Source organism: Schistocerca piceifrons, unplaced genomic scaffold, assembly GCF_021461385.2.
Source record: "Schistocerca piceifrons isolate TAMUIC-IGC-003096 unplaced genomic scaffold, iqSchPice1.1 HiC_scaffold_961, whole genome shotgun sequence".
NCBI classification, from domain to species: domain Eukaryota; kingdom Metazoa; phylum Arthropoda; class Insecta; order Orthoptera; family Acrididae; genus Schistocerca; species Schistocerca piceifrons.
This window is the reverse complement of record NW_025729236.1, coordinates 1,335,001-1,340,000: the sequence shown is the minus strand read 5'-3', so window position 1 is coordinate 1,340,000 and position 5,000 is coordinate 1,335,001. Positions and strand designations below refer to the sequence as shown.

The window sequence follows — 5,000 nt, the reverse complement described above, 5'->3', positions numbered from 1 at the left end:
TAACGTAACCCACGTTGTCCGCTAACGTAACCCACGTTGTCGCCTAAACCTGCTCTGTAATTGTTATACGACTCGTTCAATTAGTGTAGTGTTGCCCACCCGCAACCCTCGTAATATAGTTCGCTACTCGCACTGCCCGCACCCCTGTGTATCGCTTCATGTTAAACACCTTGCAAGTCTTGCTGACTTTCCACATGCTCCTGCTGTACACTGTTATGTGGATGGCAGCAGGACGTACATGCCGCCCCCCCCCCCCCCACCCCTCCCCACGTCCCCACCTTGCCCCCTGCCTTCGCAAGCTGGTTGGTGAGAAGTTTGCATGTTCAATGCCCTTCGCATGCGACGTACTCAGGCTACGTTGTGGTGCGGCCTGTGTCAACTGTCCGCTGATGTCGTACGCATAAACCACAATCTGTACTGCACATTCGTCCTTATGTACTGAATGATACATCGTGGCACATGTGTGACCGTACAACGACTGCGCCCAAAAACGGCGGACCATACAGTGCAAATATTGTGCACGCAGCTACGTGTCGTCTCCCTATGAGAGCTGGATTGCAGTGTGGTACGCCATAGAGACGTGTGGGAGGAACGGACGCCGTGGATGGCGATCAGCATGAGCTGTGTGTTGATGTATTCGGACCTAGTCGTCTCTCCTCAAACACCGTGATAGCATGGTGCACCGCGTTCCATATCTGCGACATGCTACAGAGGCCGGTTGACAGTCGTTCGAGCAATGGACATCGCATACGTACGGGGGCCACCTTCCACGTATTGTCTAGGCGTGCACATTTTGTTGCGTGTATGTGGGCAGACGTAGTGTGGCGTGACACCTGACACAGGCATGCAATAATCGTTGAAGTTGCTAATGGCGATGGACGCCTACGTTTGCTGGTGAAGTTACGCAAATGAAGAAATGGTAACCCGTTGTGGTGCGGTTGTTCTCGCTAGGGGTGAATCGGTGATGGCGACGATAGGTTGAGGTACTAACCGGTTGTTCCAGCGATACCCACCATGCCGATGAAACTGAACGGCATCTGGGTGTGAAGCGATACGCGGCGGTGGCTGGGTGGGACCGTCCCCGGCCGGTGAGGGGGCGCCTCCCGGCGTGCTGGCCGCGCGGTGCGTGGGCGCACGCGCTACAGCCGGCTGGTGGGGGCGGCCAGTGGCAGGCGCGCCGGCCGACGGACGCGGCAGGCGTCGCAGCTGCGCGCCGGCGCACCCTGCGCGCGGCGCCGTGCGGCCAAAGTAGGTCCTCGCGGGCCCGGTGCGAAGCGCGGTGGACATCTTCAGTGTGCTGGTCCGATTGAGGACTGTGTGCGTTGAGGATGCGCCGCCGCCCGGCGCTCGGCGCCGCGACGCCGTCTGCTGCTCGGTCGCCCCAGCGGTTCTCGCTGGTGGTTTGTATCGCAGCTGTGCGGATGTGTTGGCGCGTGCGCTGTGCTGGGAGAGTTCGCTTCGGCACCCAAGTGGGGCTTTTGTCCTTCTGTGGCGCTGGCGTTGGAGCTGCCGGTCACCGTAGGTGGCGCGTGTTGTCTCCCGCCGGCAATGCCACGACAGCACGCTCCCGGGCCTCTGTCGGCAGCGGCAAGCTCAGTTGGGAGCACGGGTGGTCGCACCGAAAGCGTCTACTCGCCTAACTCCGGGCGATTGCGCCTCTCTCGAACCCGACCAAGTACTTGGGACGGCGCTGCGCGCCGCCGGGACCTGAGAGGGTTTCGAGGTGTATTGTGCAGGGGAGCTCAGCCTCCTCCTGTTTGCAGAATGATTGAGCGGACGCTTGCGTGTTCGCGCGGGCCCCCGGGACACACTCCCGGGCGGCCGGCTGCTCAGCTCTAGTTGACGCAGCTCCCTGGTTGATCCTGCCAGTAGTCATATGCTTGTCTCAAAGATTAAGCCATGCATGTCTCAGTACAAGCCGCATTAAGGTGAAACCGCGAATGGCTCATTAAATCAGTTATGGTTCCTTAGATCGTACCCACGTTACTTGGATAACTGTGGTAATTCTAGAGCTAATACATGCAAACAGAGTCCCGACCAGAGATGGAAGGGACGCTTTTATTAGATCAAAACCAATCGGTCGGCTCGTCCGGTCCGTTTGCCTTGGTGACTCTGAATAACTTTGGGCTGATCGCACGGTCCTCGTACCGGCGACGCATCTTTCAAATGTCTGCCTTATCAACTGTCGATGGTAGGTTCTGCGCCTACCATGGTTGTAACGGGTAACGGGGAATCAGGGTTCGATTCCGGAGAGGGAGCCTGAGAAACGGCTACCACATCCAAGGAAGGCAGCAGGCGCGCAAATTACCCACTCCCGGCACGGGGAGGTAGTGACGAAAAATAACGATACGGGACTCATCCGAGGCCCCGTAATCGGAATGAGTACACTTTAAATCCTTTAACGAGTATCTATTGGAGGGCAAGTCTGGTGCCAGCAGCCGCGGTAATTCCAGCTCCAATAGCGTATATTAAAGTTGTTGCGGTTAAAAAGCTCGTAGTTGGATTTGTGTCCCACGCTGTTGGTTCACCGCCCGTCGGTGTTTAACTGGCATGTATCGTGGGACGTCCTGCCGGTGGGGCGAGCCGAAGGCGTGCGACCGCCCCGTGCGTGCTCGTGCGTCCCGAGGCGGACCCCGTTGAAATCCTACCAGGGTGCTCTTTATTGAGTGTCTCGGTGGGCCGGCACGTTTACTTTGAACAAATTAGAGTGCTTAAAGCAGGCAAGCCCGCCTGAATACTGTGTGCATGGAATAATGGAATAGGACCTCGGTTCTATTTTGTTGGTTTTCGGAACCCGAGGTAATGATTAATAGGGACAGGCGGGGGCATTCGTATTGCGACGTTAGAGGTGAAATTCTTGGATCGTCGCAAGACGAACAGAAGCGAAAGCATTTGCCAAGTATGTTTTCATTAATCAAGAACGAAAGTTAGAGGTTCGAAGGCGATCAGATACCGCCCTAGTTCTAACCATAAACGATGCCAGCCAGCGATCCGCCGCAGTTCCTCCGATGACTCGGCGGGCAGCCTCCGGGAAACCAAAGCTTTTGGGTTCCGGGGGAAGTATGGTTGCAAAGCTGAAACTTAAAGGAATTGACGGAAGGGCACCACCAGGAGTGGAGCCTGCGGCTTAATTTGACTCAACACGGGAAACCTCACCAGGCCCGGACACCGGAAGGATTGACAGATTGATAGCTCTTTCTTGATTCGGTGGGTGGTGGTGCATGGCCGTTCTTAGTTGGTGGAGCGATTTGTCTGGTTAATTCCGATAACGAACGAGACTCTAGCCTGCTAACTAGTCGCGTGACATCCTTCGTGCTGTCAGCGATTACTTTTCTTCTTAGAGGGACAGGCGGCTTCTAGCCGCACGAGATTGAGCAATAACAGGTCTGTGATGCCCTTAGATGTTCTGGGCCGCACGCGCGCTACACTGAAGGAATCAGCGTGTCTTCCTAGGCCGAAAGGTCGGGGTAACCCGCTGAACCTCCTTCGTGCTAGGGATTGGGGCTTGCAATTGTTCCCCATGAACGAGGAATTCCCAGTAAGCGCGAGTCATAAGCTCGCGTTGATTACGTCCCTGCCCTTTGTACACACCGCCCGTCGCTACTACCGATTGAATGATTTAGTGAGGTCTTCGGACTGGTACGCGGCATTGACTCTGTCGTTGCCGATGCTACCGGAAAGATGACCAAACTTGATCATTTAGAGGAAGTAAAAGTCGTAACAAGGTTTCCGTAGGTGAACCTGCGGAAGGATCATTACCGACTAGACTGCATGTCTTTCGATGTGCGTGTCGTGTCGCGCAACACGCTACCTGTACGGCTCGCCGTAGCCGTGCGCCGCGTGCGGAACCACGCGTGCCTCTCAAAACTAGCGGCAATGTTGTGTGGTACGAGCGCTGAAGCGCTGGAGCGGCTGGCCTGCGGCACCTGGCGCCTGGCGCCGGTTTTGAATGACTTTCGCCCGAGTGCCTGTCCGCTCCGGTGTGGAGCCGTACGACGCCCGTCGGCCGTGAGGCCGTTGGACACAGAACGCTGGAACAGGGGCCGCCACACGCCTCACTCCCGCCTATGCGACCGTCTCGAAAGAGACGGCGGAAACTTGAGAAAAGATCACCCAGGACGGTGGATCACTCGGCTCGTGGGTCGATGAAGAACGCAGCAAATTGCGCGTCGACATGTGAACTGCAGGACACATGAACATCGACGTTTCGAACGCACATTGCGGTCCATGGATTCCGTTCCCGGGCCACGTCTGGCTGAGGGTCGGCTACGTATACTGAAGCGCGCGGCGTTTGCCCCGCTTCGCAGACCTGGGAGTGTCGCGGCCGCCTGTGGGGCCGGCCGCGTCTCCTCAAACGTGCGATGCGCGCCCGTCGCCTGGCGGTTCGCATACCGGTACTTTCTCGGTAGCGTGCACAGCCGGCTGGCGGTGTGGCGTGCGACACCTCGTACAACGACCTCAGAGCAGGCGAGACTACCCGCTGAATTTAAGCATATTACTAAGCGGAGGAAAAGAAACTAACAAGGATTCCCCCAGTAGCGGCGAGCGAACAGGGAAGAGTCCAGCACCGAACCCCGCAGGCTGCCGCCTGTCGTGGCATGTGGTGTTTGGGAGGGTCCACTACCCCGACGCCTCGCGCCGAGCCCAAGTCCAACTTGAATGAGGCCACGGCCCGTAGAGGGTGCCAGGCCCGTAGCGGCCGGTGCGAGCGTCGGCGGGACCTCTCCTTCGAGTCGGGTTGCTTGAGAGTGCAGCTCCAAGTGGGTGGTAAACTCCATCTGAGACTAAATATGACCACGAGACCGATAGCGAACAAGTACCGTGAGGGAAAGTTGAAAAGAACTTTGAAGAGAGAGTTCAAAAGTACGTGAAACCGTTCTGGGGTAAACGTGAGAAGTCCGAAAGGTCGAACGGGTGAGATTCACGCCCATCCGGCCACTGGCCTCCGCCCTCGGCAGATGGGGCCGGCCGCCCGCGCGGAGCAATCCGCGGCGGGGTCG

The 5,000-nt window shown here is 57.5% G+C and overlaps 2 non-coding genes and 1 pseudogene across 2 annotated transcripts; all 3 read left to right on the top strand.

Moving 5' to 3' along the window:
* Positions 1 to 1,849: 1,849 nt before the first annotated feature.
* LOC124774185 lies at positions 1,850 to 3,758 on the top strand. Its single transcript, XR_007015177.1, has one exon. It is a non-coding gene; the product is annotated as a small subunit ribosomal RNA (ribosomal RNA).
* A 352-nt stretch (positions 3,759 to 4,110) lies between these two features.
* Positions 4,111 to 4,265, top strand: LOC124774040. Its single transcript, XR_007015036.1, has one exon. It is a non-coding gene; the product is annotated as a 5.8S ribosomal RNA (ribosomal RNA).
* Positions 4,266 to 4,453: 188 nt separating this feature from the next.
* The window catches only part of LOC124774325, a 4,222-nt pseudogene continuing 3,675 nt past the window's right edge, over positions 4,454 to 5,000 (top strand).